The 27,729-nt window shown below is 43.5% G+C and overlaps 1 protein-coding gene across 2 annotated transcripts in view; it reads right to left on the bottom strand.

The window, feature by feature from the left end:
* Window positions 1-26,846, bottom strand: part of TRPC5 (transient receptor potential cation channel subfamily C member 5) — a 178,396-nt gene extending 151,550 nt beyond the window's left edge. The window contains exons 1-2 of one of the 2 annotated variants that reach the window (XM_053374135.1): window positions 26,211-26,846; window positions 25,507-25,628 (exon numbers count right to left, since the gene is read on the bottom strand). The gene's annotated coding sequence lies outside the window, so the exon portion shown is untranslated. The remainder of the gene's footprint in view (window positions 1-25,506; window positions 25,629-26,210) is intronic. The other variant, XM_053374134.1, reaches the window with a different exon arrangement.
* Between the last annotated feature and the right edge of the window lie 883 nt (window positions 26,847-27,729).

Raw genomic sequence — 27,729 nt, 5'->3', positions numbered from 1 at the left:
CTGTTTTCAATGGCACTTGTGTATTCTTAAGGGTGCTAAGGATCACACTGGTACTTACCATTTCCCACCTCTCCCTGTTAAAACTTTTAAGTGTTGCTGGACCGAAGACTGGTGGGGCAGAATGCAGGATGCGCAAACAGTAGGTGGAGCCAGAGCCAGTGACAGGGGGAGCCAACTGGTTCTAGTTTTATCCCCATCCTCCTGCCTGCTGAGTTCAATAACTGCAGCACTGAGACTAATAAGGAGGACCAGTGCTTTTTTCCGGGGGAACACGGGTACGCATACCCCTAAACATTTTGTGAATCTAAGTTTGGCCTCATTGAGGGGCAGTATTTCAATATGAGTAGGTAAATGAGAGTACCCCTAAACATTTTTTTTAAAGAAGAAAAGAAAGCACTGAGTTAGCCGACAGGCAGAACCACCTGCTAGGCTGCTTTCAAGGAAGAAGGCAGGCAGGTGGGGCCTGGTGGAGAACAGACTGTGGATGCTGGGGCAGTGCCCCATTCACTCTCATGGACCAGCCTCCACTGCGTGCTGCTCTCCCCTTTTCACTTCAGGCCTAACTGCAGTAAGGGACAGAGAAGTTTTGAGTAAGTGAACCCAAAAATGTTCCCAATGCTCCCTAACACTGAGTTTCAGGTACCTGGTCAAAATTGTTTTGTAACAAGAAGTCTTTCCATCCTTAATGCTTTTCAGATATTTTACTTCCTTTTTTTAGATTTCTTAAGGTTTTGAGTTGTGGGGGCTAAACTGACGTTTTACATTTTTACATTTTATATAGTATGTTGGTAAGCTGGTTTGAGACCTACACTATATAAAAATGTAAAGCATCAATTTAAGCCCTCAAAACCTCAAGAAATTAAAATCTTTTTTTTAAAAAAACAACCTCAGCAGGAATGGTGCCTATCTAACTTCTTACATCTGAAGGCAGCCCTCTATAGGGAATTTTTTTTAATGCTTGATGTCTCCCTGTGTTGTTGTTGTTGTTTTTGGAAGCTACCCAGAGTGGCTGGAGCAACTCAGTCAGATGGTGGGGTACAAATTATTATTACTACTATTTTATGTGTATACCCTTCATCTGTAGATCTCAGTTAACAGGATAAAAAATAAAAGACAAAAACACAAAATACACAATAAAAACAAGCAGTGGCATAGCGTGGGGGGTGCAGGGGGGGCCGGCCGCACCGGGCGCAACACCTGGGGGTTAGGGTTAGGGGGCGCAAATCCACGGGTAAGGGGGCGCAAATTACTTGCCTTGCTCCGGGTGCTGACAACCCACGCTACGCCACTGAAAACAAGAACGAAAACAAAGCAAAAAAATACCCCCTAGAGTTCTTCCCACAACACTAGGATAAAATACATAAACCCTTTAAAGCTTGGCATGACAGAATTGCCTCCACTGGGCTACAAAAAGCCAATCAAGTAAGTGCCACCAAAGTGTTCCTGGGGAGATTATTCCACAACTATGGTGTCACCATAAAAAAGCCCCACATCCAGCTATGATCCACCACACCTTGGAAAGAGACACCACCTGGAATGGTCCCACATAGGAAGCTGCCCCATACCAAGTTGGACCACTAGCCCGGTTTGGTTGGCACTGGTTGGCAGTTGCTCTCCTGAGTTTCAAATGCAGATGTCAGGGATGAAACCTGGGATGTTCTGCATGCAAGGGAGGTGCTGTATCCCTGAAATACAACCCCACCCTCTGACACAGATATTAAAGAATTATTACAGGACTAACTATTGTTTTTAAATGTGAGAAACTGCTCTCTATTATAGGGAAGAAAGAAAAAATTGAGAACTAGGCAATAGCCTAAGCCTAAGCTTAAGTTCCAATGCATGCCTGCTCAAGGTGTTCATTATTGCACTACTTGCACACCATTTCTTTGCTCTGGTATCTGCTTTCCCCAAGAAATGTAAGCCAGAAATGAGCCTTCTACTCATCAACATTTATTGTATATCAAATAAACAGTGAGCATTGAATCTGGGAAGGATAAATGTGTCTAATTATCTTAAACAGACATTGGTGGGGGAGGGAGAGCAGGGAGAAGTTGTGTTATTTGCATGGTTTTGATGCTTGTCTTTCCCTTTGCATGCTTGTAAGGTCTTGCCCAGATGGTGAATGAAACCACATGTGCTAAGGTAACCAGCAGCAGGCAGGTTCAGTCTCAAATATAATTCGGAATTTAACAGGGAGAAGTCATGGAGACAAGATAAAGTGCCATATAAAGGTACCCCTGCCCATACGAGTCAGTCGTGTCCGACTCTAGGGTTGCGTGATCATCTCGCTCTAGAGGCCGTGAGCCGATGCCGTCCGAAGACACTTCCGGGTCACGTGGCCAGCGTGACGAAGCTGCAGCTGGCGAGCCAGCACCAGCGCAGCACACGGAAATGCCGTTTATCTTCCCGCTGTAAAGCGGTCCCTATTTATCTACTTGCACTTAAGAGTGCTTTCGAACTGCTAGGTGGGCAGGAGCTGGGACCGAACGTCGGGAGCTCACCCCGCCGCGGGGATTCAAACCACTGACCATACGATCGGCAAGTCCTAGGCACTGTGGTTTTACCCACAGCGCCACCCGCGTCCCATAAAAGTGCCATATAAATGCAACTAATGCCTTTCCTCTTGAAACCTCATCCTTTTTCATGAAATACTCACCTAGGTGATCCCACCCCACCTTGTTCACTGCATCAGGCAGTGGACAGGATGCCATCACAATGCAGCACAGGCAGTAACATTTGCCTACCTATTGCAACGAGGACAAGTGAGAGCTATTGAAAAAGCAACCATTTTTGCATGTACTACTGAAATAATAGTCTAATATTCACTAATTTATTTCAGAAATACAGATTCATGAAAGGAATCAGATATGAGACCAGTTTCTACTTAATCTGGATAATGAATCTTGCCAGAAAATTGAGGCAAAACTAAACACTGAAAGTGTTTGAGGAAGAGAAGGTATCCTACTATTTCCCAAACATGGTGATAGCTAGACTTCTTCACAAAGAGAAGGTTAAAACATAAATCTGTGTTCAATGAACCTGAAATAAAATATGCGGGTAGAACAGTCAGGCTGAGAGTAAATCATTATACTGGATACTAAATTAAGCAATGAGGATGGTTGTGTAAAACCAAACAATCCAACTGGGAGATAAAAGCAAACCTGTTTACCTTCAACACCATGGAATCCTATATTGTTTGTTTGTTTGTTTGTTTGTTTAATTTGTACACCACCCTTCATCCATAGATCTCAGGGCAAATCACAGCATAAAAATACAAGATAAAACACACAAGATACATGATAAAAACAAGAAGAAAACAAACCAATGACCCCATTCCTGCCAACACCTCCCAGAAACACATTTAAAAGAATATAGGCTTGGTTGAAGAGGACCATTTTCACCTGGCACCTAAAGGTGTATAATGAATTTGTATACGTTATTTTCACCAATATATACATTTATCTGTACACTTTACCCCAATGAATGCTTTTTTGTGCACATTTCTTAGCTGCAGAACTGTACCGCAAAATCCAGAGAAGTGCAAATTTTTAAGAACAGCTGTGCTTTATGCATTGTTTCAGAAAAGTGTGAATCAGATAAATTCACCTAGATGTAAACTGAATCTAATCCCCTCCCCAATCCCTAGCTTAGCTGTCTCACTTTGCAAGAGCTCCAGTATCAGAATATATTATGGAGGAAAGTTAGGCATCAAACAGCCTATTAAGCAGAGAATTCCCTACACAGGGCAGTCACCACACACCAGAGGTGGGAGGGGAGCAGATGTGGAGGTAGGCCTGTGGTGATGATCTCAGTGAATTGGCAGGCTGATGTGGCAGCTGGCATTCCTTTGGGTTACCTGGCACCGCTGCATGCAGGGCTCCAAAGATAAGCACCAGCACACTAGAATAAATAAGAGGAAGGTCTACAGCTCAGTGGTAGAGCCTTTGCTTGACACATAGAAGACACCAGATTCAGTCCCCGGCCTCTCCAAGTAGGGGTGGGAGAAACTTCTGCCTGAAGCCCTGGAAAGCCACTGCCAATCAATGTGGATATTACTGAGGTAAATAGGAGAGTCCTGGAGGAAAGATGTGGTCTTTCAGTTATTTGGGTTCTAAGTTGTTTAGGACTTTCAACATCAATATGAGCACCTTGAGTTGGACCAGGAAAAAACCTGACAAGCAATTGCTGTTAGCATTCTCTTACTGCAGTTATGGCCAAGGTGCCTGCATTGATCCCTTTTAGAATGGAGGGGAAATTACTAATAAAGCAAAAGTTATCCAAATTTAAAATTTACCTCTTACAGCTCTGCCTTGTTATTTATACTGCTATAACTGTTTTCTGTGTAGCACTTGGTACCATTGCCTCAAAGAAAGGCTGCCCTTCCGTTGATTTTTATTTTATTTTTTTGTCTTGAGCAAATGACATTAAACCAGAAACCAAAAAAGAAACGTGCTTTCAAGCTAACTGATGGAAATTCATTTTGTTGCTAGTATCCAAGCAACCTGTACAACTTCAGGGAGAAAGGTTAAAGACTAGGGGTGGGGAATTAAATCCTGCTGGCAAGCCAGATCAATTCTCCCTCCTCCAGCCCATGTGGGCCAATTTGACAGGTAGGTGGGGCCACCTACCCTGCCGATCACCTGAAAGCACAATGACACCAGGAGACTCATTTAGCAAAGCCACCCGGAACAAAGCTGCATGCAGGTTATGGAAGCCCTGATGGTCTGCTGATTGTCAGAGCTTGTATGGTCCCATGCATGATGCCCCCATTAGACCAAGCTGTCCCACACTCAGTGACGGTTGGACCATTACTGTGAATGGGGCACTGACCCACCACTCACCTGCCTGCCATCTTTCTGACAACAATGAGTTCAGGGATGTCAGCACTGCCTGTCAGCCTCCTCCTCCTCCTCCTCCTTACTAGTGTTGCCTTTGTATAATTCAGCAGGGAGGAGGAGGATGGGGACTAGAGTGAGTTGGCTCTGCCTGTCATTGGCTCTGACACCACCTGCTATTGGCGTCTCTGCCTTTCACCCTACCAGTCCCAATGGGCACCTTTCTGTCCATACCTGATATCATATACCATGTCAAGGGTAGGGCAAACGGGTGTGGCCTAACCAAAATAGACTCAAGGCCTGGTGATACCTATGGGCTGGAGGTTTCCCACCCTACTTAAAGACACTTCCCACACTTCCTTCTCCTGCTACACAAAGCTTGCAATAAACAGGAACCATAGAAGTCACATTAATGATCAGAATTATGAGCTACCTCAGCATTCCTGCAACTGTGTTTTAGGGACACTGTTGGACATGCAATATCATCTGAATTGTCTTTGCTATGCAAAAATATTAGGTAGTGATGATGACTTGGTGTTTTCATCAATAAAATACCTGATATTGCTTTTGTACTCAGAGTCCAATGTTGTGAACTCTAACAGAATTACACTTGGATCTGAATTGCTCAGAGAAAAGGCTATAGCTCATCTGCCTTGTATGCAGAGGCACACCTCTGGGTGGGGACAAGAAAGACTCCCTTCTTGAGACTCTGGAGAGCTGCTGCCAGTCAGTGTAGACAATAATGAGTTAGGTGCACCACTGATCTGACTCAGTATAGCACAGCTTCCTATGACATTTTCAGACCATGAGCGCTGTGATCTGAATACAGTATGTGCAGTTCAAACCTAATGATACACACAATTTAGCAAGTACACTATTAGCTGATTCAGTTCATAATGTCAGCTTGGCACACATGCACGCACACATCAGTTGTATCCAAGGGCTACTGTTAAAAAAATGAGCTCCTCTGAAGGAATGGATAATGACGATGATTTAAAAATTAACATTTTTTAAATCACTGAGGTTAATAAATTGGCAGGTTATTCCCAAAGGAGAAATGGAATATGTTTGCAAATTTTATTCCCTGGGAAGCAGACAGTGCTCCTTGCTGACTGGAATATGTATCCTGATTTCATAGCTTTGGGTGGAGAAATTTCTCTGTAAGTTTTTCCCCCCTTTAAAAAGAGTGTTCCTTTCTCTGAACAAACTCTGTGCACCTGGAATTGTCTTATCACCTGGCATTGCACAATGCTCAAAGATGTTTTGTTTGTTTTTTCACTGGGCTTCTTTCTGGCTAGCCTCTACAATTTCCACTGTAGACTGTCAAGCAATTTGTTTGTCACCTTCAGACAAATGAGGATGACATTTCTGTCGCAGGGTGGTAAAAGGTTGGAGCTTGCATAAGCTTGATAAATGTGAAACCAAGGTGACTCTACTTGTAAGCGTTATGTATTACCATGAAACTGCAAATCCTTCAGGCATGCTTATGTGTCTAGGTTCGCTACATAATCAACTCCTGCTTTGCATTCAGACACCAGGAAAATGTGTGTACTACGAAGAAATGCACAGAAACTGAAAAGAGACATTAATGTGTAGCAGCCCTGTTGGGTTCCTGTCAGACTTGACCATCTACTGGAAGGCAAAATAACTATTTGTATTTTCTTTTAAAATCTCCATGCATTTCCTAACTACTTAGATCCACCTCATCCCTATTATTAATAATGGAGATCATTATTGGGTCAGTCTCATTTTATGCTCACAGCTGTTAACAGGCCTTGCAGCTTGGCTGAATTAAATTTGAATAATAACTTACAGTTTTTGGAGTTCAAAGGATTTATTCATGCAGGAAATATTTACAGGGTGAGTGGTGACATGAGAGAAACATCTTGTCTGGAGAGAACAGCAAACAAAATGGCTCAGCTTTTAGGGGTAGAGCTAACTTAGACAAAGAGACATATGAACAAGTGCTGGCTAGATTGCTATACAAACAATGCCCTCATGTGGTTTAAAGGAACACATGCATTAACTAGAAGCTCAAGAGTAGGAAATGCATTTGCTTTAGTCCAACAATAAACATAATAAATTTAAAGCAGAGTTCCTTTTCCTATTGCTTACCTTTAATCTGTGTCCTAATGCATTGTCAGTGAGGGAAATTGCCTTACATGGCACCTGGATAAATATTACTTAAATTTCCAAATTACTAGAAGTGGGGTGCTTGCAGCACCATTAACAGGAGTCCAGCCCTGGTTTCTTCTTTAGCTTTCATGTAGATTGAATTATTAATCCACTCTAGAAAATGCTGTCCATTAACACACATACAGTTGCACTTTCCTATTTGATCATTTTTATGATTAGTTATATATGAGCAAGAAGATCAGAGGCTTGAGGCTGCAGAAAAGATTCATCTCAATGGCTTTTGCACAATGAAATGAAACATTCCTTTAAGGAGCTGCCCCTCCCATTTGAGCAAAATGCAAATTTGTGGAGGGAAATAAAAGTGGGAGTCATTTTGTTTTGTTTCTTATCGGATTCCTGTTTGCTAGATTTCAAACAACTCCATTTCAAAAATGCTGCTAATTGCAAATCCACACACATTTAGCAAATAACTCTGTTCAATACAACTTTTGAAGTTAATTTGGCTTCCCATTCCCCGCACCTCCACTTTGGAGTTTCCTTTTAATGCTGCACATAAAATCCACCACAAGATGAATGCAGGCTCTTTTCATCAGCCCAGCTACAAAGAGGCTAAACTCTTTAATTGCACTAGATTGGGTCCTATTTTCTCGAATGCAAGTAGAAACCCCATTAAAATCTAACCAGTTACTCCCAATTTGCACTGATGCTAATGAAAGCAGAACTGAGCCTCTGGGGTCCAATTCTGCTCAGTTAACTCTACTGAGTTAAGAGGAACTCCCTTGGAAATGTATGAGATTATGTGAGTTAAACTTGTGGAGGGATTGATGAATAAGAACCCTGGCGAGGTTGGATGTGATCATTTTCTGAACCCTTCAAAGGCCCTGTGTTTCTGTGATTTTCTGAAGTACTGATACCCACTCCTGGTTTCGCAATCCCCTTCCTCAAAAATAAGGCAGGAAAAAAGAAGGAGGGAGGAACGATGAGAACACTTTTGTTGCCCAGTCCAGTGCATAATGAATTCAGATTACATGGGGATGAGAATGGGGGAGGGTGGCTGTGGCTCAGTGACAGAGCATCTGTTTTGCATGTAAAAAGTTCCAGGTTCAATGCCTGCCATGTCCAGGTCAGGCTGCCTGTCTGAAAGCAATGGAAGTTACTGCCAGTTGCTCTAGATGCTGCTGAACTAGATGGATCAGTGGACTTCCTATTTGGGGAAGGGTCATAGCTCAGTGGCAGAGCACAAGCTCTGCATTTCACAGGGTCAGTCCCTGACCTCATGCCCCATGCCTGAAACCCTGGAGAGCTTCTGCCAGTGAGTATAGATCAAGGGCTGGAATTGTTTTTGGCTCCACAGACCAGCTCCTTCTCAGAATCAGCCTTGCAGGCTAAATGTGACAGGTAGGTGGTGTGACTGTCTACCTGTCAATCACATGATGCCATCATGACATCACGACTCACAAATGGGTGGCGCCACCCATCTGCCAAAATTCCCTCAGAGGTTTTGCAAAGTGCCCTCTGAAGCATCCTCTTCCTTCCCTTGGAGAGAGCTTCTTTCAAGCAGGCTTTTGCTCTGCTTCTCATTTAAGTGAGTGGACAGCAGCAGTGGCACTGCCTCCCACTTGCTTAATGATGAAGCACACCTGAGCTCAGAGCGCAGCAGGATCCCTACTCCACCCAATATCGGCGGATGATATTCCTACATTGCAGGGGGGTAGACTAGATGATGTTTAGTGTTATGTACTGAAGTTCTCACCCTGGGCCAGCAGGGGGATACTGTAGATAGTTATGCAAATAAGGGATCAAAAGTGACGTTCAGTGATTGGATAGTTACATTGTACTGCTACAGTTACATTGTACTGGAGCTCTATATAAGCAAGCTGACTGAACCCTTCAGTTCAGTTCTGTCCTGGCCAGTGAATAAACAAGAGCTGTTTGAAGAATCGCTGTGTCGTCTGATATGTTCACCCACAACTTAACATTCAGGGTCCCTTCCAACTCTACAGATCTATGATTTTGTGAGAGCAATCCTGCCAAGATTGGGGAGAATCAGAGATCTTCCTGCAGGGAGCTTTCTAGCACTTCCAAAGTCTAGCACTCCCAAACTCAGCCAATAGGAGGGCAAAATACTGCTTAGCACTGGACATGAGTGCACAGAGCTCTCCTGCACACCTGAGCCCAGTGCTAAGGAAGATCATTCTTCTTTTGCCTTGGATGATGTGCTGGGAGAGCCATCCTGATTAACGCTGATGCCCCATTTTGTGCAGCTAGTTGTTGGGTGCTTAGGGAGTTGCGCAAAGTGGGCTTTGGGCAAGCCCCACACTTTCAACAAAGGCCTGCTGTTATCCCCATGACATCTGTTGTATGGTGGGTGGGCATGGCTTGCCCAAAATGTCCTTGCAGCCAAATGGGGAAGCCTGGGAGGTCAAGATTGGCACATAGGACAGAGGTTCCCCATCCCTGGTGGAAATGATACTGAGCCAGAGGGCAGGTGGTCTGATTCAGTAAAGGTAAGGGACCCCTGGACTCCAGTCAAAGGTGACTATGGGGTGTGGCACTCATCTTGCTTTTCAAGCCAAGGGAGCCGGCGTTTGTCCACAAACAGCTTTCTGAGTCATGTGGCCAGCATAACTAAATTGCTACTGGTGCATGGAGGACATGATGAGTGCACACGGAAATGCCGTTTACCTTCCTGCCTCAGCTTTATCACAGGATTGTTGCACAAGGGACCAGGGGCATAGGAAACGGGGGCAGGGGGCGGTATGCCCCAGGTGCCATCATGGAGGGAGGTGACAAATTATCAAGGAACAATTACTGCCCTACTAGGGTGGTTCATAATATATATATATTTTAAAATACCTGCTCCAAAGGTCTTATCTTACTACACTAGGGATTATATAGCCACATATGAAATTTCATGCATATCAGTTAATATATTGACCCTCCTCCACGAAAATAGCTATTTACTTGGCTGTTTTCCTATGTCATGAAGGCTGAAATTTCAACAAAGCACGTGCCTTTGCTAGACTCTTTTCGGGCACCTGCTAAAAGCATTCTTCTTTAGGCAAGCATACCTAGGTAGATACCTAGATGCTTAGGAAGTTGAAGTAATTTTAATCTTAATATTTTAGCTTTTGTATGTTTTAAAGTAAGATTGTTAATTTTTCTTGATTTTACTGGCTCTGGTGTTTTTTTGTTTTTTGTTTTGGTACACCACTTTGCAGGTTTTTTAAAATTAATTTTATTAAATAAATAAACAATAAATATAAATAAAATAACACAAGCCAAAACACAATCCATCCTGTAGATTTAAGTATCTGTCCACAGTCGCCTACTTGTTATCAGAGGCCCAGAATCCGCATTCCTTTGTAAGAAAATATGAAATAACCTAAAACCATTTTTGCAGGCAAAAAATAAAAATAAAAATTGGGGGGGGGGGGGGACACAAGAAATTTTCCGCACCGGATACCACCTGACCTTCCTACGCCTCTGTGAAGGACTGCTGTGATTTGCAATGCTAATTTGTTTCCATTAGATTAAAAATGAGCTATGTGTTTTGAAATATGAAAAATTAAAATACTGGTGGCCTCTGAGTCGCCTTCCCATGTGAACTGAATTCCCTTTTCATGTAGCTCCCTCCCTTCATTACTCTCTCCCCATCCTCAGGGTTATAGCCACAGGGGAAGGGCCCTGCTCTTGGGATGTATGTATCTTGGGATATATCCAGCCTGATTAGTTGCTGAGATCAGAAGGCTTGAGGTTGCAGAAAAGATTCATCTTTATGGCAATCAGGAGAAACATTCCCCTAGGAACTGCTTTTCTCCCACCTCTAATTTGACCAAAATACAAATTTGTGGAGGAAAATAAAAAAGAGTGAGTTGAAAGCCTGCAGGCAGGAGTCTACCCAGTTGCTCATGAAGAACTAATATAATGAAGACTGGAGAAAGGGATACAGGTGAAGTTTTCCACTGCTAGATTCAGCTAAGAAATTTGGGGTGTTGTTGAATCCACTGTTCTCTAGGCTCCCTCCTCTCAACAACTTCTTCTGCTCCTGCATCCTCTTAATTTTTTCTTACTTTGTCAAATTTAAAAAAGTCCAAGGAAAAGCAGCAATTCTCTTCCTGCTCAGATTTTAATCTAAGATGGAGAAGGATTTAGAAACTTCTAAAGCTTTCCTCTCCTTTGAGGTGGGCTTTAAAAGAAGCCTCTGATTTCCTTTTCTGAACCTGACACTGAAGAATTTCTCTGGCACCTCAAATTTTGAAGTGGGGGTAGGGGAAGCTACTTCGGCAAAATCTGAGGGCAGAAGAATGTAGTCAGTCCCCTATGGGTCCTCCAGGCACCACAGCCCCAATCTGGATTGAATGCCCTGTGGTTTATTTTTCAAAAGGGAAATGAACAAACAAATAAATAAAGATAGTAGATAATTTAAGCAAATACTTTAAAGTGCAGCATCAGTGAAATGTGCCACTCAAAGTCTGAGCCTCAGTATTTTTTAAATGGGAATATAGTAGAATCAATACAGTGGTACCTCGGGTTACAGATGCTTCAGGTTACAGACTCCGCTAACCCAGAAATAGTACCTCGGGTTAAGAACTTTGCTTCAGGATGAGAACAGAAATCACGCGGTGGCGGTGTGGTGGCAGCGGGAGGCCCCATTAGCGAAAGTGGTACCTCAGGTTAAGAACAGTTTCAGGTTAAGAACGGACCTCCAGAACGAATTAAGTTCTTAACCCGAGGTACCACTGCATTCCTAAGTCTCATTTCTTAAAACTATCTTCTTTATAGAATAAAAGGTCCTGATATGGGATGGGCTAAAATTTCATTAAATAAGTAAGAATCAGCTCCATCAGTGGGAGAGGCCTGCTCTCCCCTCAGCTGTCATCTGGAGGCATTCATTCCCCCAGACTGCCTCAGTGGGAGAGACAGGAAGCAGAAGGCTCGCTCCATCACATTTGTGAAGAGCCCAGCTCCATCAGGCACCTCCTGCCCCTGAACTGGGCCAACTGGGCATTAGAGGAGCAACAGTTCAGAGACTGGTGCCTGAGCTTTGGTTTTGATTTTCCTCTTCCCTCTCTGTCCCCTTTTCCTTGTGTGTTGTGGGGTTTTAGCTTGTAAGCCTGTGGGAAGCCTTTTTTGCTGAAGAGAGGGGTAAAAGTGCTCTAAATAAAACAAACAAACAAAATGTTTAAAAGCCATATGGTTAGAACCATTAACTAAGTTAACCCCCTCCCCCACTTCTTATTACTTGTGTGGTGGCATGAACACTGTGGACATGGAACAGAAGGAAAATAATTTCTATCTGGCCGTGCCTTTTTGCGTATGTTGGCATTCTATTCAAACTGCAGACAAGAAAATGCAAATCGAAGAACAACAATAACGACAAAGGCCCACCCCATTTCCAGCACCATGTGAAAATCCCCTTGCTTGCAAGTCCTACTCATTTTTGTAAACTGAATTTATCTATGCCACATCTAATCATTTGCATTTACTGATAACCAAGGTAATGAATTTTCATACCCTCCCCCCGCCACACTTCTAGCCTTGCCCAAATAGGTATAAGTTGTTGCTATAAAAATATTCACTTGGTATGTTTTGACATCTTATGCTGACAACGAGTATTTTCATGGTTTATTAACTTTCTATTGTCTGACCTCTGAATTTCCTCTGTGAATATAAAGCAGTTGGGGGGGGGCATTCCTTTTCCTGCAATTTCCCACAACCAGCAAGAAGAAGCAAATCATAATAAACTCTACCCGCCGCACAGAGAAAAATTCTCCCTGGTCTTTTTCAAGTATGTTTAAGTATTTTTAAAATTAAATTTGCGACAATGAAACCTTTTCTGACCACAGATCTTGAATCTTTTTTGGGCTGAGTGGGGCACTTGAGACAAACATTCTACATGCAGTAGGTAAAATGAGCAGGATTGAAGGTTATAATCCATTGAATGTGCCTCTGGAGGAATTAAAGGATCCTGCTTTTAGAGTGTAAAGGGTTTGTATGTTTTGAACCATGACCAATCCCTGTTGTCTTACCCCCGGTGCAGATGCTCAACTGACCTCACAAACCAATGGTGATTTGCCAAGCCATAAAAAACTTTTCTTTCCAAGCCAACTGCTCACTCTGAACAATTTTTTGCCTTTACCAGCTTAATCTGGTGTCTAACCACAAGCTGATCTGTCACCATGCCTCCAGCCACTGACCCTTGATTCATGTTTGCTTGATTTGGTACCCAACCTCTGGGACATCCATGACCATGCATGCTGCCTTGGGACCCATCTGACCAGCACCTGCCTATCTGTGTCAAACTCAGATTTTACAGATACCCGTTGCAAAGTTAAGCCGGGACTAACAGTGTTAATACCATCTGAGTGTCATAGGGACAAAGCATTCCATCCATCACCTCCTTTTGCCCGATGCCAGAACTCCTCAGATAACTGAGCACTTAGCAGAACTGTGTTTTAATTCTGAATTAATTAATTAACATCGAAAGCTTCACTGTTTATGTGGCTCAGGACGGTAAGGCATCAGATCCTTTTGTATAAACAATGATTTGCCCCAGTTGCATAAACAAGTGATACAATGGAAGGGTGGTGTCTGCTTGGTTTTAGCAACAACAAAAGGGGTACAGAATTCCCCACACACACACACTTCTGCACAGGCTGATCTCACGTTGTGGGTAGTGTTTGCTTAACCAGAGCAATACCAGCAGCACTGACTCCAGATTTGAAGGAGTCCTGAGCAAAGTGTCATGCAGTGGCTCCTCCTCTGCATCAGTGGACCCTGGCGAGCTTACCTGGTAGTGGAGAGCAACACTTTTCTGAGTAGTGCAAGATGGTAGCATCTAGTTCCCATTGCAACTTATGGAGCAATGCTACACTGGGGCACCATAGGGAATTAAAAATTGGATCTAAACTTTAAATGAGCCACAGCAGGCATCACCAGATTTTACTGGAACCCTGGCAACTGGTCAAGGATGCCAAGTGCTCATTTTAGACCTTGATATCAAAAGCGCATTTGGTTGGCAGAGAGGAGCTGCAGGGATCAAGGATCAGGCAGGGGGAGAGTTCTACACTCCTTATCCACCTGTCATTCCACCCTCTCCCCCCCAAAAAAAATTGGACCGTGCCACCTTTCACTATTTTCATGATTGTGACAGGTCTATTTTGAACCTGCCCAAGCTTTAAAGATCTGCCCCAGATTAGCCCCATCCTTGAACTGATTTGGGACAAGATCCAGGTTGGACTAGGTGTTTCTGGAATCAACCCAGGCCAATCTGGGACCTCAGATCAGGTTGGAATGTATGCTCCTAACAGTAGTCTGGCTGTGATGGAGCAACCAAGTCAAGATGTCATCTTGGAAGGGGAACAGGAAGCACCAGTTGCTCATAGAATCACGGGTGCTGGAGCATCTTCTGCTCCACATCAACTTATCATTCTAGAGTCACTGAGGGACTTCTCAGAAAGCAGGAGGAGATCACACACACACACACACACACCATTCTGAAATGCAGAAGATAGACAAGACTTGGAAAAGCTGATTCAGGCTAATTGCTGACCATCACACATCTAACATCAACACAAAATGCAGAACCAAGCTTTCAACACACCCTGGCACTTATATTCCCTCTTAAGAATAGCCCCCTCTGTATCTCACATATTTGTGTGATCTCGTTGATTTAAAGAACTTGAGGGCTTTACACAGGGAGATCGTGGATCTAAGTGTTTTTAAAGATGTTGAACAACATAGGGCCCAGGACAGGCATAATTAATTAATTAATTAATTAAGCAAGTTATAGTTCCATAGCTCCCCTACATACAAAAATAACAAAGTAGGGAAAACATCTCCAGGCGCTTCAAGTGAATTTCCCCCCCCAGTCCCAACATGTTTTGAAACAGGTCCTTCTTCGCGGGCATATTTTAAGCAGTGATTCTCACCGAACGAATGGGACGTTATCAATTTAACTGCAAACACCTGAAGTCTCTCTCTCTCTCTCTCTCTCTCTCTCTCTCTCTCTCACACACACACACACACACACATACACATACACACCCTTGCCTTTTGTGTATTTGCCAGTTTTGTGGTTGCTTTCCTTCCCAGCATGCAGCTGCCGCATTTGCATTGACAACTGGAAAACAAGCGTGTGATCCTCAGGGAGCCAGATTGCTCCCTAGGAGCCTCCAGTTGCTGAACCCTATCCTAGTGCTTTACACTATGCATTTCAGGCTTATTAGGGATCAATATAGAACGGCTAGCAAAAATAATAAAAAAGGTCTGCAAAGGACAGCACGCACATTAGCCATCTTGCCCTAGGGCTGTTTTGGGCAGTGCTGTTTCTCTGCTGTTTCATCCACTGCTTTGCTGAAATCTGTCCTCCGGTTTCTTGAAGGTTTTATTCCCCTGCAAAAGCAACTTCGTTTTTTCTGCGTCTCAGGACACTTTAGAATTCTGCTCAGTGTGTGGCTTTCAGCTCACCTTGTTTTTATGGGGTGGGCAAGGGCAGCCTATATATTTTTCTTTCCAGTAAACATTTATCCAACACCCCAAAGACTCCTAAGCTGCCTGAACTCCCTGATCTGAAAAAGCCCCATGGGAGAAGTCGCCTCATTAGGTCTTCCCCTGGGCTTTGATCGAAGCATAAGTACCCAGGAAGCCTGCAATGTGCAGACCACTGGTGAAATGATTTGTAGAATGGAAGGAAGGACACTCACAATTACCCCCAGCCCCCTCAAATGTAAGTTAGGTACATGAAAACCCTTGCATATAACCTGAGAAATATCTCTGAAATTTTATCTCCTTTTATCATTCTTGAGTGCAATTTGTTTTTGCATTAATAGGGAGATGAACGGTCACACATCCCCCCTGCCCCCCAAAAAAGCAACAGGAAAAATTTCAGCACAGGATTTGGTTTCAGGATCTAACATCATAATGTTGTTGCGGAAAAGCAAATTAGAAAAAAGCAGGTCTTTACTGCCAATTCATGTGTACCCGATTCAGTTGTAAGAATAGCTGCATTATTACATTACGGCACAATGTTGCTTCAGCTGTGAAACTATGAATGGGTTTGTTCCATTTTTGTTTCTTAGCTGATTTAATTCCTAAGACAACTGCTTTGCCATATTGTAAAAACATGTGTTTGGCTTACATCTTTTAAACAGATAATTAATTGTAGTTTATAGATTAGTACCAACAAATCAGTTTTTAAAATAAAATAAAAAGCTACCTAGCTGTGTGAGTCTTGGAAAGACATAGATTCTGTTTTGCCATGGCATTTTTCTCTGCTTTCCCCCTCCCATCTGACGATCCAAACCATCATGCAGTGGTAAATTCTGAAGTGCAGACATGCTTTGTGGCAAGTCTCTTGCACATGCCTCCCATAGCCATGCTCCTGGGCAGCAAAGAAAAAACATTCCTTGCAGACATAGTCTAAATTGAGCCCATTCCATACCATTGTCACCATCCATTCATTAAGGTCAACAGATCAGAAATCAGTACACAAATTTACTAATATATAGGGCAATTACCAAAAAGAAGTTTGACACAGTGACATCATCTCAGTTATGTAATAAACAACAAATAACCTCAGGGAAGCCTCTGGGCAGGGCACTTGATGCAGCTTAATTCCAGATCCTGAACTGAACTGGGCCCATTTGGATTAGCCTAGGATTCGGCAGCACATCACTTCAGGTCAAAATAGGTCCACCCAGAGGGATCTGTGCTATCAAAAGGTGGTGAGGTCTGTTGGTGAGAAGGTGCTCAGCTGAGGATCTTTGCACCTGGGCAGGCTCAAATAGTTATGCACATTGCTTAGAGATATTTATTGTATTGATACCTTTAGGTGGGTGAACTTGTTAACAACTTAGAGATGGGTGGGGTGCTGCAGGGTTTTGTCCTGGACATGTTGTTATTCAACATTTTTATAAACAACTTGTTTGAAAAAATTGAGGAGATGCTCATTCAATTTGTAGATGACACCAAACTGGGAGGATAGTCAATGCCACGGGAGACAAGATCAGGATTCAAGGTGACCTTAACACATTGGAGAACTGGGCCCAAACTAACAAAAATAACTCAATAGGAAAAAATGTTAGGTTCTACACTTAGGCAGGAAGAACCAGTTGCACAAATATAAGATGGGGGTCACCTGGCTTACCAGTAGTATATATGAAAAGGGTCTACAAGCTTAACCTGAGTCAACAGTGTGATGCAGCAGCAAAAAAGGCTAATGCTATTCTAAGTTGCATCAACAGAAGTATAGTGTCCCAATCAAGTGAAGTAATGGTACCACTCTATTCTGTCTTGGTCAGACCACACCTAGAATACTCAGCCTAGTTCTGGGTGCCACAATTTAAGAAGGATGTTGACAAGTTGGAAGGTGAGCAGAGGAAGGCACCCAAGTTTAGGGCTGCTATACATCCAGAATTTCCTAGACATAGCTGGGATTTGGCTGTCGGAAATAGTGCCTGGGCAGAAAAAAACAAAAACTCAACAACTTTTGTGTCTGGATTTTCACTTTTTAAAATATGGCAATCCTACCCAAGTTGATTACAGGTCTGGAAACCAAGCCTTATGAGGAACAGTTGAGGTAGCAAGTCTCTATCTTTTCCGTAGCTAGATTGTTAAGCCACCAAGAAACACAAACTAGGGACTCTGCCAGCAGAGTCTGGCTGCTGACTTTGGCTCAGTTTCTTGTACACCATTGCCAAGTCATGTGTACAATGACTTGGGATTGTGTGATGCACCCTACTCACTGTGACATCAAAGCAGCTCGCAGCCTAAAGGAATTACAGTGGTACCTTGAGTTAAGTACTTAATTCGTTCCACAGGTCTGTTCTTAACCCGAAATTGTTCTTAACCTGAAGCACCACTTTAGCTAATGGGGCCTCCTGCTGCTGCCACTGGAGCATGATTTCTGTTCTCATCCTGAAGCAAAGTTCTGAACCCGAGGTACTATTTCTGGGTTAGCGGAGTCTGTAACCTGAAGCGTCTGTAACCTGAGGTACCACTGTACTGGCCTAATCTTCACTGGATCGCAGTGCCACCCTGATAGTGGCCAGATGGGGTACTGCAGCTTCTCAGCTTGGCCATGACAGTAACCCTGAGGCAGGTACCTTCAACCTTTTCAGACCCAGGGCCCACTTTTAACCCAAGCTTTTATTTGTAGACTCATTTCTTATTCTTTTACCATATATTTACATAGTAGTAGTGTTCCTGTTGTGACCCACCTTGTATCAGCCCACAACCCATGAATGGTCCACCAGACAAATGCCCTAAGGAATGCCCTACCTGGCTCTACATATAACTGATGGGGCTGCATGCACTTTATGGCCTCAGTGGTCTCCAAACTATTTTCAAAGAGGGCCAGATTTGATGAAGGGATTTTACCCCAGGAGATAAACTGCTACAGGGGCCAGATTAAACTGACCAGCAGGCTGGATTAGGGTCCCGAAATGGATTTTGGACATGCCTGGCCTCAAGGGATTGAAGACCTGGAGATCCACTTTGGCTATGCTTTTCTCCCACCTGGCAAAGACTGAAACAAAGACTGCCCAAGTCTGAATGTGGGAGGGAAGAAGAGTTCGTTCCCATCAGTGGTGCAGCTAGGAAATCTAATTGCCTTATCCTTTAGATGGTCGTGTGTTATTGCTTTAGTCGTGAAGCACACAATTCATATTTCTCTCATTTCCTGCCCACTTTCCTGGTTGTATCATGCTTTACAATTGTTTTTACACCCCTGATGCATTGGAGCAGAAAGAGCAGTTCATCAACACTGTTTTTTCTCTGAGCATGTGCAGTTTCACATTATAAACTCACTTAACACAGAGTACCATCATGACTATAGAAATAAATTGGGATTTGCTTCTGCTGCCCTGTTGGTAAATGCACTGATACTCAAAAAAGCACTATTTTGTTGTAGAAAAGGGTAAGGTGTTTTAAAAGGACAATAATAATAATAATAATAATAATAATAATAATAATAATAATACTGCATATATGGCCATACACGCAGGCTGTTTACCCCTGATTATTTATTTTTAATTTATTTATTGCATTTATATTCCACCTTTTCTCACAAGTTGCTCAAAGTGGCATACAAGGTTCTCCCCCACCTCATGCCATCCCCACAACAACCCTGTGAGGTAGGTTTGCTTGAGAGGCAGTGACTGGCATAAGGTCACCCAGTGAGCTGAGTAGCTGAGTGGAGATTTGAATCTGGGTCTCCCAGGACCTAGTCTGACACTCTGACCACTAAACCACACTGAATCTATAAAGTGTACATTCTAAGGTATATATGCTTTAAAGTAAGAAGAAAGGATTCTGTGGCAGCTAGTGAGAGCCGCAGTGGGCTGGCTCAGGTGCTGAGGCCAAGCCCATTTGCTTCTGCCCCTATCAACTACAGTACTGCCCTCTGGGTGGTTGTTTGTGGGGGATACACTGGCCTGTGGACATTGACCTTGATGTACCACCAATTCCTATCAGCATCCAGGAATTCAAACCTGGACCAGAATGTGTTTGCTTCATGTGGAGTGTGTGATTTCCAACAACTAGCTTTTTGAAGAAGATGCACCAACATCCCAACTGCAAACGAAAAGGACACTGGCTGCTGAATATTTGAGAATGATTTTTTTTTTTGGCTTCTCTGAAACTGAGGGACACTTTGCAGATCATATCACCACAAGTGCCTTCTCCCTGAATATGGTCACACACCCCTCTCCCCTGGCTCCCTTTCTCTGTAGCCAAAAATGATTTACATGTTTGTTTACTCCGAGCTACATTCATCTGAGTCATTCAACACCCTCTCCCGCTAGCACATTACAATGAATTCTGAAGTAGCGTATCTGCGAGAGAATATTGTGGCACTTGGAATATTTTAGACTGAATCTCAATTTCTTGGCTGTGTTTCCCTGCTGGTTTTTCGGCTGGCTCTCTATTTGATATCTTCAATGATATTTCGGATAGCTGACAGTTCAACATTCTGTTTGTCAATCAGAATTCATTGATACTTTATCAATGAATCCTGATTGAAAAACAGAGCGTTGAACTGCTGCTCCCTTCATGTACAGTTGGGGATTAGGGATGGGGAGAAATTCAGCTCAGTTTGCATTCAAAAGTGAGCCCACCTAAGTCTCACTTTCTGAAGCAATACGCAGACATAAACACCGGCAACGTCTGAAATGTGCACTTCTCCAAATTTTGCAATGTACTTCTCCATGCTAAAGTAAAGTGTCCATATGGAATGCATGCAGTAGAAAGAATAATGCATTATACTATGAGGAGTTGCTCTGCACATTTTTTAAAGGCAAAATGTGCATATTAAGAGACTATTTATACTGAAATGAATTTTCACGTGTACTTTTTTAATATATAAAAAGGATTCTCAAACAAATATATGGGAAACCGAACTGAAGATTGGGGGAAATGAGAAACTAATACAGATTTGCTCATCCCTGCCTCAAGCTGAACCACCAGGCTAGAGACAGTAGCCCTACAGGACCAGCTCATAAGAGTGTGGTATTGGGGCTTTAATTTTCAAGATAGAGTTGGGGCTCATCAAAGGAACTGCCTTGAGGATAGTGTTGGAAGGGTTGTAGCAAGAGAGGGATTGAAGAATATAAAAACTGTGAGGGTATGTATGACTTGAAGGAGTACTGGCAATATTTACCTCCGCAAGTGAAAGAAGGGGAAGTAATTAGGAGAGCAGACCCAGGTGAGAGCCTGGGAGGGACTTCACAAGTGAGATGTGTGGTTAGCTGTTGTATTCTATCGTTTTACATGTGTGCCAGGCAATGTTTTCTCTCCCATTCAGTTTGAAGCTGTTGAATTAGACTGGCTTGTTTGTATTGTTTTATATAACATTGTGTGGATTTAGGATTGTATCCAATGTTAGCCCTACTCCAGAGTAGACCCCTTGAAATTAATGAAGCCAAGTTAGTTATATTCATTACTTTCAATGGGTCTACTCTGGAGTAAAGCTAACATTAGATACAGCCCCCTTTCTCTGCATTTGTTGATATTGTGATTATTTTTAATTGTTCTTGATGTTCTTTTAATTTTTCCATTTACTTTTGTTCATTTGGTTTGTTGTGAGCCATTTGGGGCACATTTAAAAAAAAATATTGTGGGGGATTGGCAGACAAATAAACAGGTGGTGTTCATCAGGGTCAGGTTCACAATGGATCTCCAAATGCCTGCTGGCTGCAAGGACATTCTACTGAAGAATGCTAGATTAGGTCCCCCGCTCCAGCCTATCCAGAAAGGTACTAATTAATGCTTTTAAGCAAGAGGATATACTCACGAACACAGAATAGCTATGTTTAACTGTTGCAAGAGCTCAAATATTCACTCTAGTTTTGCTTAAGCACATGGAATTCTATTTTTAAAAATTGATAGACTGGCCAATTTATCCATATCTTAAAGTACAAGAAAAAAGAGCACATAATGAAAATTCTTGCAAAATCATATTCATCCTTACTCTGGGAAATATTAGATTGGGGAAAAGAGTCCTCTTTCTCATTTCATTTCCATTTTAGTTCTTTTTCAGGATATGTGAAACAAGCCATTCATGAAGAATAAGTGTGTGCACATTGTTATTTTTAGTAAATGTTGCTTCGGAAGAACTGATATCTCCTGAAGGATCAAATGCAATATTTTAAATTATGCAGCAAGGAACATGGAGATATGGAATTGGTGGCAAATTTATTGACAGCTTCTAAAAGAGAACTAGCAAAGCCTTGGGAATCTTCAAATGCTACATTGGTAGAGGAACAGTTTTTACAAGTCATGGAAAAATCACTAAATCATGACAATTGACTTTGATAGAATTGATGAATTCATTTTTAAAAAACTATTTCAAGAAATAGTGACTAAATATGTTAATTACTCGGATAAAGGTGAAACTTTGCTTGTATGGAAGGCTTGCAACCTTTGTCTTCTCTTACATAGTTTAATAAGTTTGGGGAAGAGCCCCCGTTTGGAAATTTAATTTAAAACCAACAAAGTGGAAAGCAGTGGTGTTGGTTACTGTTGTTGTTATTGTAATTAATTCAATTTATATCCCACCCTTCCCCTCCAAGGCCAAAAAATGGAAGCATTCCCAATGCCCTCAATATTAAGCCTACAATTTTTAATGTGTGTGGCAAATACATATTTAAAGTGATGACCCACAATTTTGGATTAGTCTTAGTAGCTATCCAAGAACTCTGCTCAAATTTTGCCAAGAGGGTGAAGAGTAGGGTCTCCTCCCTGATCTCATGTTAAAACCACTCCATATCACTTCGAAAGCCCAGAGCACCTGGGAGCAGTTGGATGACTTCCAAAGCCCGTAACAAAAACAGGGATGAACCCCTTACCCTCTTTGTCAGCCTGGAGGGTTTCATGGTGCCTCCGAAACTAATCACAAATGCAGGAGCAAAAATACCCCTCCTGGCTCCAAGCTGATGGGAGGAGGATCATCTGTTTCAAGTAGAGGGCAAAGGGAAGCTGAACTTGGAAAACAAATTTCTAATCCCCTGAGATAGAAACAAAGTGAGTGTTTAAGGAAAGCACCAAGATTCTGCAGTCCAGATTTTCTAGATCTTCCGCACATCAAATCAATAGCAGTAGCAGGATGCATTATAACAATTTGGTGTCTTATTTTTCCACAGCTCAAAACCAAGCCAACACCTGGGCTCTTTCATTATGGGGAATATGTGTGCAACACAATATCTTAAATTATGTGGGCTACATTTCCCTGATAACTTACTCATCCATTTATTGTTGGCATAGTGAGAGGAACAACAATAACCAAGAATAATTGCAAATCAAAATATGAGAAGAGAGGGGACATGAAGAGCCCATGTTTGTGTCAACAGAACCATGTACTTGCTCTCATATATAGATGCAGTTAGTGCTCATTAGGTGAGCTGAAAGGAAAATAATGATGTTTCCTTTACCTACTACTTAAGCACTTCAAATTAAAAGAACAGGATGTGAATATTCAGAAAGAGAACAAATGAGCACGTGTCTCTTTTCTTCCCTGTGCTTTTTTATTCAGTATAATAAAGCTAAATTTCCAAGCCCTTGTAGATCCGCATATATAGAAAAATGGTACAAGTTTTGGATTCTTTTATTTCAGGCTTTAGGGAAAGAAATCAACAGCATAGTGGCTTCTGCTGCAGCTTGATATCAGCAGTAAGCATGTTTTGTATTTATACAGCACTTCTCTTAAAACCTTCTTCCAAGAAAATGAGTTTGGAATCCATTCTGCATCCTAGTTTATTGTCAACTACACAGGAATATACAATGTCCCTGAATTTCAGCCACTTTACCAAAAAAATTATAAGAAAACCAGCTGAACCTTCAGTTCCGTTTTTTGCCCCAGATAATGTCAGCCCATTTTAGGTGTTTTATGTTTAAAGCCCCATGTAGTTTTTCCAGCAAAATCTGATCCAAAGAAGGGTATAAGTGCCATTCATCGGACATGACACACATGTCTTTGGTGGGAACATTTGAATTGGCTTGGGGTAGAGAACCCCCTTCCTAAACTTCATGTGTCAGTTTCATGCTACTCCATATCAATTTCATACTACACTGGAAATCACTTGGGATAGAAAAATATCCCATGAAACTGGCTATGTTTTCTTTTGTTTTCTTGAAAGATGATTAAGAAAACCAGCATCAAAGTACGGCAACAAAAATTTTGCAGGGGGAGAAATAGCAAAGCATCAGAAAAACAAAAGATTTGCCAAAGGTCACTTGGGAAGTCTTAATCTTTGCTGGAAAGAGAAAACAGATATTGTGGCCTTGACAGATCTACAGAAAATGAACCCCTACACTTTCCCCCTAAACTTTCCACTCCATTACCACTACTTGGACACTGCACTAAACATGTCTGGTTTACATTTCACCTGATGCAATGTTTACTTTGCCTCCTGCTGCTCCAGAAAGGCTCTCAGACAAAACTAGATTTGATGGCAACAGTAGAAATAGGCAGAACAGCAAATAAAGTTCAGGCCAATGTCCCTTTTGATTCAGCCTGGGACACAAAAAGAAGTCCGTGTAGTTTCCAAGTGGCCCAAGAGAGCACCAATTATGATAAGAGCACTGGTAGCAAGAGCCTACGTGTTTGAATCATCTGTGTCAATAACACTAGCAAGGAGTTCAAATGCTTGGAAACTGTTGAAGCATCAGAGGGCAGCAGTTAAATCCCATGTATCATGAAATCAAATAGAGGTGAACAGTCCTTGCAATCTTAAAGTAGTGTGTGCATTTTAAAATGTCAGGGGAGCTCACAAATGGCCGAACAGCTGGCAACCGAGGGTAGAGAAGAAGAGACCTGCATCTGATGTGCAACCTTTAGAGCACAGAATACCTCCCAATGACATCATGTCTACCTTTTGGATTCCAATGGTTGTGTGTGTGTGTGTGTGTGTGTGTGTGTGTGTGTGTGTGTTTCTCTCTCACACAGAGGGAGACAAAACACTAAAAATGCACCCCCCCTTCATTCTTCACTTGTATAAATATAGGTGTGTATTTATACTGGCAATTAACCTGCACCAGGGATAAAATCCACACCACATTAAACAAAAATTGAGCGCACAGTTAAGCCTACTATAAATTAAACACTGTCACTTAGATTTAAGACCTCGCCATTCCCTGCCCCTTCTCTGGTAATAAAAAGGAGTTGGCACCTTTGCAAGTTTGCGCAGCCTCCTGAGCTGTCCTGAATGGAGGCCAGTTTGGCAATGCGTGGCCACTTTGGTTTTTCTAACTGCTGCAGCAGCGAGAGTGCCCTGGTGAAGAAGTCACATTCACTTCCCTGCTGACTTCCCTGCTTCAACATATTATCTGGCTACATGCATATCAAAGGGAGAGGGGGAAAGACCTGCAGCCTCCCTTCCATCCCGCTTCCTTTGCTGTGACAGGTGTTGGATTTACAGTTCTCTGAGGGCAAAACAGTGTCTGAGAGGGAGACTTGAGGCACTCAGTATCCTGGGAGAAGGGGCGGGGGAAGCCCAGAAAGCAATCATACCAGGTCTTTAAAAGGGAGAGGGAGAGAGAGGCTGGTTTTGAAGCCCAGGTCCTTGCGAGGGTATGAGCAAATCATAAAACCAAGCCAATCTTGTCCCTTTTACCCTAGATGGCCTTTCAGAGATCTTCAGCAGCAAAGAGGGCTTCTTCTCAAGGGCCTTTGCAAGCAGTACAAAAGCAAATCAAGGGCTGCTGTTGGACCAGTTGGCAGGGCTCTGCACCCAGTCTTCTGTCTGTGAGGGATGCATCCTTACGGCACCTGTTCCTCCAAACACATGTTCTATCTCATCCACACGTTACATTTTTAGGATGCACACTTACAAAATAAATGATGTAAGTGTGCACCAAAACAAAGTCACATGTGAAGCAGCACGATTCTTTCCCCCTCCTCTCTTTTGGAGACCACAACAACAGCCTTTATTTCAAGGTGCAACCCCACGAAGCAAAGTGTTGCTTTTGTACCACAGTCCAGGTCAAACATAGCTGCTCCATAAGGGCAGATGTTGGCTGCAATCCCATCCCCACTTACCTGGGAGTAATTCAAATGGACTCACTTCTGATAAGACATGCATAGGATCGCGCTGTTAAAGGAGTTGTAAATCCTCTGCACACTTGCTTGGGAGTCAGTCCGGTTGAATTAAGATGGATTTGCTTTGGAGTAAGAAAACAAAACAGAAACATGCTTCCTACAAGGTCTGTCTGCCTTGGGAATGGTAGTGTCACCCACCCCTTCCCTCCTGCCTTCTTTTTTGTTGTGCACCATATACAGAGGTGCGATTTCGAGGACGGCAGGGGGGGGGGAGCACAGAGAAATGAGATATCAGGTCGGTGCGCACCAGGTTCCACTGCTTATTCTTGGGGTTCAGCTGCAATCCATCTGCACCTGTCTGCACCATTGCTCTTTAAAGAGCATTGGACTGTGGCTGACTTTGCTCCCAGACCTTAAAGATTCAGGAGCTCCACGAGGATAGACACATGATCTGAGAGAGACGAGGGGGGCTCCTCCTTCCCTCCCTATATTGTACCCCTAACTAAGCCTGAACCATCCCTAAACGGCCCCACCATGACCCCAACATTTAGCTCTCCTTTCCAGCCCACGGAGCACACATAGATCAGATTCATGGCAGACAAAGCAGATCTCCATAAAGGGGTTCAAAGCCCACTGCTTCCGTCCACACACGACCCCTCTCCTCCTCCTCCTCCTTCGCACCCCTCGAGCTCCAGCAGACTCACCTAAGCGAGAAACAATTGGGGCTCTACATGATCCGGACTGTGATCCTCAGGCTCCCTCGTGGGTGAGGCACGCTCCTCTTTGGCAGGGATGCAACAACAGGAATAATAATCCAGCCCCCGTGGCCGTTGGGGTGGGTAGGGGAGACGGAGGAGCGCTAGGTGCGGGATGAAGAGTCCCGCGGCTCCTTCTTACACCGGACTCCTTTACTTGGCCCCACCAAACTTGCCCATCGGGCAACCAACCTTTAGACGTCACGGCATCTTCATTTTCCAACCCAGGTCCCAAGCCAAGCGGGCACAAGGTGCGGGAGGGAGAGAGAGGATGAATGGGGGGCTGTCAGGCAGACGCAGCCTCCGCTTCTTTGCGCTCTGGATTGGCTACAATCCCAAATCTCCTCCACAGCCGCCGCCACCTCCGCTGCTGCTCCTGGATTCCGGGTGTGATGGGGAGCAGAGAGCAGCGAAGGGTTGCTGGTGAGACTCCCGTCCCCTCTCGCCCGAAGACGAGCGATCCGTGTCACCACCTTAGCAGATGTGGGGGAGAGAGGCGCGAAACTGACTAGCGGTCTCGCCTGCAGCAGCAGCAGCAGCCGCCGCCGCCGCTGCTCGCTGGCTCCTCTTCCCCACCAGAGACGACCCCCCGCCACACTAGTCGTTTCTCCGCCTGGACTGGGATCCAGCCCTCTCGATCGTTTTGCTCGCTTCTCTCTCACGGGGTTCTGGAAAACGCCATCGACGGTGGGGGTGGGGGTGCGCTCGGGCAGGAGGGGAGGAAGAGACTGTTTGCAAGCCCCAGCCCATATCCACAACCCTCGCTTAGCTAAGAGTCCTTTAAAGTGCACTCCCCACATACCCCAGAAAGCCACCACAGCCCAAAACATTTAAAAAGAAAAGGAAGATCATGTTAGGTTCCTGGTGTGGGTAGCAGGGGTTATTCAGGTGGGGATGGTTATTGGTTTTGGTGTGTGTCTGTGTAAGGGAAGCCATATATTAGGGGTGGGGAACCTGTGGCCGTCCAGGTGTTGTTGGCATTCATTACTCAGTAGCCCCAGCTAGCATGGCCAATGGTCATGGAGTCCAGCAACATCTGGAGGGTACCACATCCCCCATCCCTCCATTCTTGAAGAAGTCAGAGGTGACCAGAAGCAAGAGTATCAAAATGCAATTTTTAAAAAATCAACACACAGAGAAAAGGGGAAACAGACAGCAGAGGGAAAACCAGCAGATCAGAACAATTCAAAGCCAGCTGCACAAATGAAAATATAAGTGAATTCATAAGAAGCTGGGAAGGGGCACCTGAATGCCCAAGGCCTTAAGCCGGTGATGATATCTCACCTTTCCTCTAAGGATTTCAACACAATAATATCTGGTGTCCCTTAGCCCCATTTCATTCTTATAACAACCTTGTAAGGTAAATTGAGAAGTGGTGACCAAAGTCAATCAGTGTGTCTCATGGCTGAGTGAGAATTTGAACCCTGGACTCCCAGGTGCTAGTCTAGCACTCTAACCAATACACCAC

Source organism: Podarcis raffonei, chromosome Z, assembly GCF_027172205.1.
Source record: "Podarcis raffonei isolate rPodRaf1 chromosome Z, rPodRaf1.pri, whole genome shotgun sequence".
Classification (NCBI taxonomy): domain Eukaryota; kingdom Metazoa; phylum Chordata; class Lepidosauria; order Squamata; family Lacertidae; genus Podarcis; species Podarcis raffonei.
This window is presented reverse-complemented; position numbering and strand designations above follow the sequence as displayed.